The 14593-nt window shown below is 32.8% G+C and overlaps 1 protein-coding gene across 1 annotated transcript in view; it reads right to left on the minus strand.

Annotated features, from left to right (window-relative positions):
- The window catches only part of LOC145276707 (uncharacterized), a 406348-nt gene that overhangs the window by 144985 nt on the left and 246770 nt on the right, over positions 1-14593 (minus strand). The window lies entirely within an intron of this gene.

Consider the following 14593-nt stretch of genomic DNA (forward strand, 5'->3'; position numbering starts at 1 on the left):
GTGTTTAATTCACTGGGAGAGATGCACTCCTAGTTTTCGTTAAGACATGTATCTAAGAGAAGGAAGCTCTGACGTAAAAAAAAAAAAACTCGCGGTCTACTGTATACTCTGTCCTGTGGCAGTTATCTATACCGACGGAAGTTTAGCAGTAATATCAAAACCTGTGGATGGTTCTACACAAAGCCTTCACCACTATAAAGAAATCATCTGTGTGGATTTTCGAGATACTTAATTGTTGTGGCGAAACCGCATAGGTCGAAATCAATGGGTTGGTTGGTTGGTAGTTTTTGTTTTACGGCGTATCAACCCTTTTCAGGTTATTTAATGCCGAATCCGGTGATTTTGAAGATTTTTTTTTTAATAGAATATATTTGTTTTTTTTTTAAAGTCGGTTTCTATTTAACTCATAGTTGGGACCCTAACAAGTACTACCACTCCGGGTGAGAGTGGACCTGGGAGTAATGGCAATTAAAGAGTGGCTCCACACTCCCCAGAGCCCGCAAGCTGGGGCCTCACCATCGGATATAGTTTAAGGTCATATTCAGGACCACGAAATCAATGCGAGAGTCCATTATATATATATATATATATATATATATATATATATATATATATATATATATATATATATATATATATATATATATAAATCAATTACGCTGGTTTATTACCCATTATACTTCGTGATTTTTTATTTTTACACTAAATTAGAACAAGAATAAATGAATAGATAACTACAAAATATAGACAACAGGTTTAATCTGAGAATAATTCAATGTCTGAATATATATATATATAATTATATATATATATATATATATATATATATATATATATATATAAATCTATTACGCTGGTTTATTACTCATTAGACTTCGTGATTTTTTTTTATTTTTACACTGAATTAGAACAAGAATAAATTAATAGATAAATAAAAAAAATATAGACAACAGGTTTAATCTGAGAATAATTCAATGTCTGAAGACTTTAAAGAAAGAGAAACAACGCTCGAATAATCTTCTACTCGGATAATAATCGTTAAAGAAGGGATCGATGAAGATACAATTTTGGTTGCGAAATAACATTTCAGGAAATGGAAGAAGCATGCAGTCTGTTGCGTTTACCTAATTACACATAAACCGACGTTCTTTGTTTCAGTTTTGCCATGTAATTAAGTGTCAATCCAAGTAAATTCCAATTAGGATTATTCAATGATAAGCCATAGATAAAATAATGATGTCTACTTAAATGCGTACTCAAATCAGTTTGTTAAGAGGAAATACACCGGTGTGCATGCCGTTTGTTTTTATGATAATTTATTCAGTGTACAATGCTTATGATGTTTTTTATTTGTTTTATGGTATATCAAACCTTTTTCGGTTTATTTAATACCAAATCCAGTTATTTTGGAAATAATTTTTATGCTTTAATTTTTACAACACCATCACAATCACAACATCTTTAAAGAAATAAGTCTCTATTTTTCTCTCTAAATATATCTATAAAGTAGTCATCGGAACAAATAATACACATTCCACAGGCTCTATGCTTTCACCACCCAAAAGTGGCTAATAAATACATAGGCCTAAAATAATCTCCACAGATTTTGAATCATAAATAATAAGTGCTCCCTCATCCATTTCCATTCATTCTGATTGGCTGAGTTCTGATAACTCTCATACTCTGGAATTCAATTCTACGCTTCATAAACCCACGGTTACTAAAAGTTCAATATGGCGCCATTAGTAGACATATTACTTCCCACACCGTCAAGGTTGTTTCATACTTAGGTAATTACTGCCTTGTGTGTGTGTTCTGCACTTCTCAATTTGCTGGACGTTTGAAACACAAACAGGTCTCAAAGCATTGTTTATCCACAAGTAGTGAAAACAAAAACAAAAAACTATGCGTCGCTAATGTTTCTTATTATACTCCGTGCATGCGTGCGTTTCTGCGCATGTTTTAAAAAACAATATTTTTGTTAAAAAATTGCAAAAAAGTGAATGCATATAAACATAACAGAAGGTAACTTTTCGTGATCTCAATATCAATATATATATATATATATATATATATATATATATATATGTATATGTATATGTATATGTATATATATATACACTAAGTAAATTTGCATAACATTTTAATTTTTATTGTATTCTTATTACAAACAAATTGAGCCACAGAAACGTGTGGCCGGATACAGCTAGTTTACAATAATTCATATTTGGCAATGCTTCGGATGTGTACTTGGCGTAATCTTTATTACTGCAAACTATCAACCTAAGCATTGCCATACATGTTCAGCTGGGAAATGAATTTTTTGCAGCCTGGTGCGCTTTCATTCATAAAGTTTTTAGACGAAGTCTATCAAGATGTTTTACGGACAACTAAATATCCAGATACAACTCGGTATTCAGTGCAAACGAAGTATATTGAAAAACAAAAAACAAATACAACAAATAAAGATAATGGCCACACCTAAGTCTGACAGCCAATTGTACTTGTGCGTCACATCGAGGCACACATTGTGCCTATCGTAATTTTAAGTGGAAAACTTAATTGTAACCCATTGGGCGGGCACAACAAACATATTTTGAGGAGAAATTTACGTTTAACGGCACCTGATACTATAAATGGATTTTGACAATTCCGTTATGCCAGCTGCGAGCATATCATTTCTGATTTTTTTAAAAAATTCCTATTTCGTCTCAATTAGTGATGCTGTTAATGAATGCCGTGTGCGTTGTTTTAATATTCACGTAAATATTACCCTTTTCATAGGGTTCGTGTTTCGACAAAATTATTCAAACTCCAACCAAAAATTAACTCCTCGGTTTTATGTAAGTATTTCTGTGCGTGTGTAACTTCCAATTTATAAATTAGTACAAACGGTAAACTTGTTATGATTATTTAGTATCTTAATATTTACTAAACACACCAGTTAATATTTTCGAGTAATAAAATATCGAGTAAACATTCATTATATGCAGCTAAGGGAATACGGGTGAATGTATTAGTTTTTGCCGTGCACTGGTTTGACTAGTTTTCAGTAGATTCCAAGATCTAACGATCACAAAAGTATGTATTATTGTAACAGAGCGCGGACGGCTATATATGCAAACACAGAGCCGTGAGCAAAATGACGTCATAGAAAAAAAAAGAAGACTATCAAAATGTGAGAGCACGTTCGCGAAGACTATCACGTTAGAGATTACCAAATTAGAGACGTGTGTGATTTCACAGTAATAAGGAAAAGTCCCCCGTGGCAGGAGAATGAGAAAACGAATGTAGTTTTTAAATAACAAAATGTGAGGAGGTCATTTTCTATTATTTATCTGCTGTGTACATGAGGTTGCAATGTGCTGTGAAACATTACATTATTAGCAAGTATTATTAGATTTTTAAAATGACGACACGTATAATCAATAATCAGTTCAGATTAAATCAGCTTACATTCTCCTACGTATAAATTAAGTGAATTGTCCGATCTTTGATGCTTTATATAACACGATATTTATTTCAAGTAGCCACCATTTACATACAAATATTTCTCTAAAAGAAAAACGGTATTGTTCGATTTGATATTCAATAGACGTTATCGTCATTGAAGTTTGTAAATCAATGTTCGTCTAAGGTGATTCATCTCACTGATTTCTAAGGATCTGGATGATGTCTGATATTATGGAAGTAGAACATTAAATATCGGGAAGTATGGCATCTACGCGAGGCATTACAATGCATCAGCTGCCTTGACCTTTCTCTCTGAGTGTAGCGCTCATGTCGACAAACTTAACTTGATAAACCAAGCGTAATGAGACAAGATGAGGCTAAAGCGAGCGTGAATCATATTGGCAAACAGACATTTATAGATTTAGATTGTTTCTAACAAGTCTGCGGACAATGTGTTTCATTTGAAGACAAGAGCTAATTGATAGACACATATCGCTTCGTTTATAATGCCATTTCTCAAGAGATACGATAAGGGAAACACAGAAATACACTCTTCGTTAAGACGTGTGTGTGTTTTACACGCCGAACATAGAAAAGGGCAGAACGTTTTGTATTGCTTATCGCATAAAGTTCGTGTCGCCATAAAGACGTTTATATTTAACTTGTCGTACAGGAATGCTATTATTTTTGTACGTAAGTGTATCAACAAAAAGATTTAGGGGTAACCGTATTCTGCACTTTTCATTGTTTAATGTTAAATTATAAATATTTTCGACTAGTTATTTTAGGGTTGTGTGACTGTACGAGAATTGTCCAAACGATTGATTGAGATTGTCGGACTGACTTCCTCATCTTGGTTGTTATTGTCACAACGTTTCGGCCGTTTTGCCCTCCAGCCTTCGTCAGGTGTTTTGTATCGAACTGGGGAACCGTTGGTTAGGAGTCTCAAACCCAACCCTTTATTATTATTATTACGGGCTACAGTGTTCGGACTCCAGCTAGGCTTTGGGATATAGTTGCTGATTCTCTGTTTTGAATTCTGGACACCTCTGAGAGAAAATCTTGAATAACAACATAGGTTTAACATTAACAAAAACCAATTAAGAATTGTCCCAGTGACATATGGCCGAGTGGTCCTAGACGTTGTATCAACGTTTACAGGTACCCAAAGTTGCTGAGTTCAATCCTGAACGAAGGCAGTGAAAAAGTAACATTCAAAACAGAGACTCAGCAACTATGTCCCAAAGCCTAGCTGGAGTCCGAACACGGTACCCCCGTAATAATAATAATAAAGGGTTGGGTTCAAGACTCCTAACAAACGGGTCCCCAGTTCGATACAAAACAACTGACGAAGGCCAGAGGGCAAAACGGCCGAAACGTTGTGACAATAACAACCAAGATGAGGAAGTCAGTCCGACAATCTCAATCAATGAAAACACCTCATCTCAAAAATACAGACAATTATTGTCCAAACGAATCTATTTCATCAGAATATATAGAAATAAATAGTAACAAAATATATAGAAATACATAGTAACAAAATATATAGAAATAAATAGTAACAAAATATATAGAAATATATAGTAACAAAATGCAAAGTTAAGTGACATATTTATGCATTCAATCAAAATAGCAAAAAAATTGTATGTGAATTCAATCTTCCCAACTTTTTCAGTTACAGTTTGGCTAAGAGTATGAATAAAAATAAATACAAGACAAGTGAAGCATGCATTGTCCCTTCTGATCAGTGTACGAAGCATAAAAGAAATTACTAAGTTCAGCATTGCCTCCTCCCATATTTAGTCTCAAAAGCCCCCAGGAGACGTCAAATCCTGGTGAAAATAGAACAAATGGTGCAGTTTTAGACCTAACAATATGCAAAAAAATAGAAATGACTAAGTCCACCAATTGCCCCTCACCCATTTATTCCCAAAATTTATCAAAGCCTAAACATTAAAATTTGAGTTCAGCACCATGCAAAACTGCTAAATAGACATACACAGAAAATTTGGGACAAATATAGTAAAACAGTTCCAAATATGTATTGTCTTATTAGCCCCAAAGGAGCCCCTAGGGCATTCACAAGATGTATAACGAAGGTTAGCCAAACAAATTTATATAGAAACCAGTTAGTTATAACCTTTCAGAAAGTTTTATAAAAATCCAAGACATAAATTTTTAAATAAGCACAAAAATGTCAATTTTAACCATTTTAACCCGAAAGGAACCCTTCGGAGCAAACGGAGTTTTTTCCCTAAAAATCCTTTCTGTTACTTATTTACTCATATCATGTTTAATGTTTGTGCAAAATTTCAAAAAATTCCAAGGCGTAGTTTTTGAGAAAAGTGCAGACAGACGAACGGACGAAGGGACAAAGGTGAATTTACAAGTCCACCCTCCTTGTATAGGAGACCAAAATTTATACAAACATGATATACATAACAATTCTGCAAGGAATGATTTACTATAGCTAATTATAAGTATCACTAAGCCATTTTGCCATGTAAATATCAATAAAAAGTGTTATTCGCCATAAAGTCCATTATATATATATATATATATATATATATATATATATATATATATATAAGTATCACCTCACACGAGTTTATTCGTCTACGACTCATTAGAGTGGCTGAAACTTAACAATACATATGCCGCTCGCAATTTGGGCGTACCAAATTGGTTAAAGGGACAATTATGCCCAAGTCGTAATGAGGTAAAAATGCACTTTTGTATAAATAATTAAATCCAATAATAAAGTTTCGCAAAACAAAAACAAATAACATAAATACAAAGTGTTCCAAAAGTTTGACCTCGTTTTCGTTGGAATGACCTCAAATTTTCACAGCTTGTATAAAACTCTATAAAGTTTTTGTGTGTAACATATGGCATCTCTATCTTTTCAAGTTAAGAAATGCCGTTACTTTCAATTAAAGAAGGCATTTTGCGTTTTAGAGTATGCTCGGACTCGGTCACGAGGACAGTGTAGCGTATGTTCTTCACAAATTTTGCAAAGAAGGCACCAACTACAAAACAAATTAGCACTGGGGACCGAGCATTTAAATAAAAGGTCTGCTTATGTACGCCTAAATCGACAAATGCTTCCAAATTAACTCATTGATCAACTCGTTTCTGCAGGACCTCACAGAAAGCTCAATGTACGAGCTTACCTCAATGAGGTTCTGGCAGAGAAATGAATCGGTCGAGATAGTGAAGACAATTTTCTTCTGAAATGGCCACTACGATCACCTGACCTTTCTCCGTGTGATGTTTTTTCCTCTGGGGTTATGGGAAAGGACTAATCTTCGTGCCTCCTCTTCCAGCTAATATTGAAGAACTGAAACAGAGAATTTCAGCTGCAGTGGAAACTGTTACCAAAGACATGTTACAGCGCGTTTGGCACGAGTCCGAATACCGACTCGACGTGTGCAGAGTCATAGGCGGCGCTCATATTGAATATTTATGAAAACCAACAAATATTTGTACTTTTCATTAATAAATTTAACCAATAAAACTTAATATATGTTTGGTTTAATTAAGATCCATCAAGTAGTTTCAGAGATATGGATATTTAGAATGGGATCAACGATTTTGGAACACCGTGTATATATATATATATATATATATATATATATATATATATATCTATAATATAACGCTGAAGTTCTGTGTGTGTGTGTATGTTTGTGTGTGTACGTCTGGTCACGAATAGGCTCCTATATGGTTGACTATTTTAAAAAACTAATTACATATAATGCTATAAGATGTATCGAGACACAGAGATGGGTGTGTTTGATCTGGCAGAACGGTGGTTCATAAAAATTTGGGGGTCTGCGTACGCGCCTGGTCCACAAAGTATGGAAATAAAGAATTTATAAATTAAAAAAAAACGTTTACAAGTGTTTTTGATATATATGTGCATAATAATACTTTGATAAGTGTGTTTTACTTAAATAGGGATAGCATATAAAATTGTGGGGTTTGCGTTCGTGTCTGGCCTCCATAGAATGGAAATAAGCACAGACTTTAATAAAGACTTTTCATATCTATCTGTGTAAGTATATTTTGATAATTATGTTTCACTTTGCAGAAATATATAATAAAATTATGGGGTGTTTGTTCGTGCCTGCCCTCCATAGAATAGAAATATGTCACAAAGTTTAACAAGTTTTTTTTTAATATAGATTCACAGAATATTGTGATAAGTCTTTCAGTATGAACAGGTATGGTATAATAAATTATGGGGTATATCTATTTTATTTTTACTTTCATCATATTTTGCTTTGGTTTTAAACCCAAATTTACAACCCTTCCTTTTCATACCCTATCATACTTTAATAAATCAGAGTCCATTTTCTGTTGGCTGTTTTTAGACCCAGTCAACGACGGGTACTTTTGCTAGTATATATATATATATATATATATATATATAAATTCATTCATATGACCTTAACACATATAATATTTTCTATGAGAAAATATTTGAATATATTCTAATATTTTATTCTACTTCAATCACAAATATTTTCATAATATCTTCTCTATATAAATAAAATTAATCATTTTTCCCGTGTGAGTTTGACCTTAACATGATTAAAAATCACTGCATTACATTAAAATGTAATGTCCCCACACTTCAGCACAGGATCTGAGGTGTGCTATAGGCCTACTACCCTTACAGTTCCTTGATATTCGTACATTTCTATATTTTTCCGGTAAGAGTTCACTGCCACAATCGGTTAGAATCAATGGAAGTGGTAAAATATTTTCTCTCTATTCGATGTATACTCTGCCCGTGACCACTTAACATCGCTGCAGATTCGTCCACAGGGGAATATACGAGGAACACCGGTTTGAGTTCTTAGTTACTTAAAAAATATGGATTGACATGTTTCCGTCGGGTGAAACGCGACTTTACATTTCAGTTATTCTGTGGGTTACTTGTATATATAAATAAAATGAACCCATTTTTCCCGTGTAATTTTTACCTTAATAGGATTAAAAATCATCAGCACAGGATCTGAGGTGTGCTATAGGCCTACTACCCTTACAGTTCCTTGATATTCGTGCATTTCTATATTTTTCCGGTGAGAGTTCAATGCCACAATCGGTTAGAATCAATGGAAGTTTAAAATACTTTCGCTCTATTCGATTCATACTCCGCCCGCGGCCACTGATCACCGCTGCAGAAACGTCCACAGAGGTATACGAGGAACACCGGTTTGAGTTCTTAGTTGCTTAAAAAATATGGATTGACATTTTTTCGTCGGGTGAAACGCGACTTTACATTCCAGTTATTCTGTGGGTTACGTGTGCCATTTTATAAATTTCTTCTCTCCCCCCTTTTTCCTCCCTTTATATTTTTTATCTTTTTGTGTGTGTGGGGGGGGGAGCGGTTGCGATTCAAAGGATGACTTAAAGGAAACGAACTTACATTCGATTCCAGTTTTTACAAGAAACTTTAACAGTAAGCCGTCAGCGTTCTTCAAACCTGGCACTTATTAGTCGCTTTAATATTTTATTTGCTGTCTTTTTACTTCTATTATGTGTTTACTGATTTCATACGTGATACTAGGGGGGAGTGTACTTTCTATTTTCGGATAAGCTACTTATTCATCATTTATTTCTGTACATTGCATTTTGAGAGCTTCATTAGCAGAATTACTACTACGCTATCGATATTGAAATCAGACGACATTACAATTGGGTAACAGCGACAACAAAGAAAACATTTAAAAAAATAAAAAAACACGGTCAGTTTTCTGGTTTTATTTATTCATTATTTTTCTTTTTCATTGAAACAAAGAAAAATAAATAAATACAATCTAATAAACATATTTTCACTATACACGGTAAATTTTATTTTTTTAAATTTTGTTTTTTCCATTTAAAAAAAACAATAAAATAGATTTAAATAAACATATTTGCATTTTACGCGGTAACTTTTTGTGTATATCTCACTGCAAAACTGCGAATCGAACACAACTCGAGTAGCTTTTTAAACATCTTAATAGAATACCTTAGAAGCAGCATGTGTTCGATATAATACGCATGTACATTTTCTAAAATATTACCATCAATATCGATGTAGAGACTGAAGTCTCTACCGAAGTATGTTGGTTTTCTGAAATTCTAACGGTGTGAAAAGTGAGAAAAATTTTTTAGAAAAAAAACTATTATTTTCATGAAATCAATTTTAAAGATTACACGCTGAAATAACAACTAGACAACTTCTTTTTATATCTGAATAGAGTTTCTTTAGTCACAACTTCTAGCAGATCTAATATGTCTTTACATTTTATACGACATTAGCATGGATATCGTTGTAGAAATTACAAGTCTCTACCGAAGTATGTTGTTTTTTTTTTCGAAATACAAAAAATCGAAAGGCGTTAACGTTAAAATAATAATTTCTGACTAAAAGTTCAGATTCTACATGTAACTTATAATTTAACCAACTATTTATGTTGGTTGGTTATTTGTTTTTGTTTTACGGCATATCAACCCTTTTCAGGTTATTTAATGCCGAATCCAAAGATTTTGAACAATTTTTTTTTTAATAGAATATATTTGTTGTTTTCACATCGGTTTCTATTTAACCCATAGTTGGGACCCTAACAGGTACTACCACTCCGGGTCAGAGTGGACCTGGGAGCAATGGTAATTAAAGAATGGCTCCACACTCCCGAAAGCCTACAAGCTGATGCCTCACCACTGGATATAGTTTAAGGTCATATTCATGGCCCCCATTGAGGGACTTTTACCCTCTGCAGGGTGGGGCAGTCGACGTATTCAAATGCCCCACCGACAGGGCCCAACTATTTATGAAAAAAAATAAATAAAAGATAAATAAATATGCTAATTACGCTCATCCATAGCTGTTATCAAGCAACTATCATAATCCATTGAAAAGGGACTCAATAAGTTCTCAAATGAAAGAAATATCTACTATAATATAAAATAAACCTTGTGTGTATGTGTGCCTATATGTCTATGTGTTAGTTCGGTTTCTATTGGTTCAAAAACGGTTGGGCCGATTTTTTTAATATTCTTCCTGTATCTAGTTAGGTGTGGTCTCGGAATGTTTTCGATCGGTATCGCTAATTGAAATGATGCGACGAATGGAAAAAAAACTGGCGATCTTGACCAAAGACAACGTCTTAAACAGCCATACACTACAAGTGTATTTAAGTAGGTTTGTTCACACACAACCATAAAACCCGATATATAAAATCAATAGAAGTTTCTTTGCTATGGCATGGGCGCGTTCGAAATTAATATTTCTTATTAGAGCACAATTGAAGTATGATCTTTGACTTTTTCATTTTAAACTTTAATTCAAGCCATTATGTATATATATATATATATATATATATATATATATATATATATATATATATATATATATATATATAAACTTTGATAAAATCAACAGTAGGTTCTCTACAGTGGAATGTACAGTACAACATATCGTGAACAATGTCATCCAGGTACACTGCGATTGATGCCCAACTAGAATAGGTACATAATCGGCTTGGCTGAAAAATAGGCGATCCCACTGATTTTGTTGACAAGAAAAATATGGGAATGTGAAACATTCATTGATCATCATTCAATTCCGCGCAATGTTTGGTTTCCCTGCTTAGTTTTTAATAAAACTAAAGTTTTCTAAAATAACTTATTAAATAATATTAATTGCTACACAAATTAGATCGCTTCCCGGAAACCCGAAATATATATGTTTTTAATTAATCTATTATCCTTGAGTGGCCTCTGGGCCTTGATAATGGTGACTTCTTTGAAAAAAATATTAATAGGAATACTTCGAATTTATTTTCTATAGTTTAGATATAGAGAAAGAAGCTTTAGGTAAATAAACGGCAATTAAATTAAATTCAGTGTGAAAATAGATCTTTCAATATGCATTTGCGTGACTACATCTGTTCGTCAGGTATTCAAGCTTTCTTTTTTTTTAAGCAAATGACTGTGCTTAATATATTTCCTGGAGTTGTACAGAAATTAAATTGGAAAATGAGATTATAACCATGCACTATTTCCAATGGTTTGCTTCTAGGCAAAAGAAAGTTTGTTCTCGCGCTGCGAGTTCAAAGAATTTTAATCTTGGATCGTGTCATAGAGTGCAACTGAATAATTTACAAAACAGGTGCTGTAAGCATTTGGGCATTTTGACTCGTGGTAAAAATAAATGAAAAGAGGAATAACACTTAGGAATTTTGGACGTTCTGATATATATATATATATATATATATATATATATATATATATACAAGACTATCCGTGACCCGTTGGGTCAGTATGTTATATTAGCTAGGGAATTCATGTATGAGCGTGCATGACACTTGTGACGTAAAGAAAAATAGTTTTTTTTTTTTTACATAACAGAAACATTTCAATAAAAGTATATTAAAATGAAAAATCACGGATGGATCACTCAAATATTAAAAAAAAAACCTCCCTATTCGTGTAAAGTTAACTATTTTTACTAATAATCGCTCAAAAATTGAAAATTAGACAAGATTTTCCTACGAATCGAAACGCCGACGAAAATCATTTAGCAGCAGAAACGTACATGAACCTACCGATGAGAAATATAAGAATGAAAAACCCATATTTGAAATCCTTCAACCAAGTTATAGAAACTTCAAATCTGAAAAAAAATTAATAAAACGTGAAGCAAAAAATAAAACCTAAATAAATAAAATAAAATAAAACTAATATTGAAACAGATTAGTAAATGTGTCAACAAATTGATCGTTCTCACACAAATATTTTGTATCTAGAAATGTAAACAAAAATAAAAAGAAGGAAGGAAGAAAAGAAAAGGGACGGATAGAGAGTAGTAGTAGTAGTAGTCTTTGTTTTACTATAATTGTTCTTATGTTTGTCAACAGGTTAAAGTTGTTTAGTTGTAAGAAAATAGCAACAGTATAGTTGTAATAAAGAATAGTTGCAAAACACCCCCACTCTTCCCATGTTCATTAATCATTTCGAAAAAATAACGTTAATATTTCAGTGCGCAGAACAAAATCTGCAAAAGAAGCGATTTGTGTTTATTTTTTACGTTTTTATGGGTTAATATTTATGCGCGCATGCGAAACCGGATGTCGTAAACCGGAAAGTGGATTATATCACTCGTTACAAGGTCATTTGAGTTTTATAATTATATAGATATATATATATATATATATATATATATATATATATATATATATGTCTAAACAGAATATATATATATGGGGGGCATGTGTATTGCTTACATATATATGTATTTATATATATATGTATATACATATATATATATATATATATATATATATATATATATATATATATATATATATATATAGGGTATACAGAGACTATTATATGTCCTCTCCAAGAAAGTGGCCGCAAATTTTGAAGTTTCTTTAGAGAGCGTAAAAATCGCAGCACTTATGGTAAACGCTGCAATATCATATTCTCGCCGTGTATATCTATTCATATTACGTGTAACAGTCGGGCAACTACTTATACAGTAAAATGTAATAGCAATATGTGAACCTACAAGAAATAGGAAAGGCATTACAAGACCAGGTGTGATCATATAGAAACAATAAGATGTCAATAGCAGGTTTCGTCGTCTTAGCAGTGAACAGTGATCTGTCTTGAAGAGATAAGTAGTAAGCAAAACAGAAAAGTTTCCCGGAGAGATGTGGAAAATGTAGGAGATAAAAAATACAGTTGTTAACACAATATTCTAGGAAAATAATCAAAAGTATAAATGTCACTATAAAGTTATTGGAATACTAGCATTTCAGCCCGGCATTGCCCGGGTGTTTGGATGTGTATGTTGAGCAAAAAAACAAAAAAAAACAGAAAAGCGATCATTTTTTAACATTTGACCCCTATTATGACCCCTTAATATTTATTGTTTTTTGCTTAAATCAATTTATAAAGTTAGATCTATATCCAAGGAACCTATCTCTAAAGTTTCAAGTGTTTAGATGCAAAATTGTCGGAGGAGTTTGGTAGAGGTCTCAAAGGTCAAATCGTTGAACTTTGACCCCGTTAACAGCCAAATGTCAGGCCTAAAACCGGTCAGAAAGATTTTCCCAAATCTCAGTACACAGTATATCAAATTTCGAGTCTGTAGACTTAAAATTGACAGAGTTATTGCGTAGAGTAATGTACACAGACATACAGACACGTTCACTTTTATAGATATATAAATTATCATCTAAACGCGCTTCCGCTCAGTGTAGAAAAAAACAATGGATATCCCCGTAACGCATGTAAATGTGAGGGGGGAGTTACACAATCCTCAACGACACCAGTTCTAAATCGCCACTGCTTGAATCTAGTGGCAAGGAGAATCCAATACAACTGCAATCAATGCAAGATAAGCAGAGAGCACATACAGTCAAATAGTCACTGATAGGCTCATCGTTGTTTAAGTTCGATGATCTAACGAGAACCGTGGAAATGCACACGTTTATTGTACATAGTTGAATTAATGTTTAGTAAAAGGGCAGTTCGTAGAAAGATAGATAGAACAACTTTATCGAAACGAATGGAAATATCTAAGAAATCTGATACCTGACAAAATTTATGCCATGAAAGGAAAAGACACAGTGCTATCAACATTACCGGACAACTATTCCGATAGCATAAACATAAAATAGTTGTAAAACTAATATAAGACACGAACACGAAAAGTAATATAAATAATGGTATAATCAGTAATAATAGTTCAATAAACATGAAAAATAAGTCAAATTAATTCAGATTAATGAAAGAAATATTATCAAACTAAAAAAAACAAAACAAATAAGAACAGCCATAAGTAATATGAAGAACGGACAACCACACGATATGCAGGGATTGGACAAAATAATATTGACGTTTTGCATTTTAAATATACTTATTTGAATATAGTGTAGCACCCTCTTTTGCACTAGTAACGGATTGAACAGCTGACGAGCAATGGATTCATACATTCAACAATATATTATATCAACATATAAATATTAGAATACACGTAATTACGATAAATGATAAATAGAAAATTGGTCAGTAAATAGAGTTATCCCCCTTAAAACGTAACGGAATTAGGAATTGGTTATGTGGTAGTAAGGAT

This window comes from Euprymna scolopes, chromosome 1, assembly GCF_053919585.1.
Source record: "Euprymna scolopes isolate OS-2025 chromosome 1, ASM5391958v1, whole genome shotgun sequence".
Lineage (NCBI taxonomy): Eukaryota > Metazoa > Mollusca > Cephalopoda > Sepiida > Sepiolidae > Euprymna > Euprymna scolopes.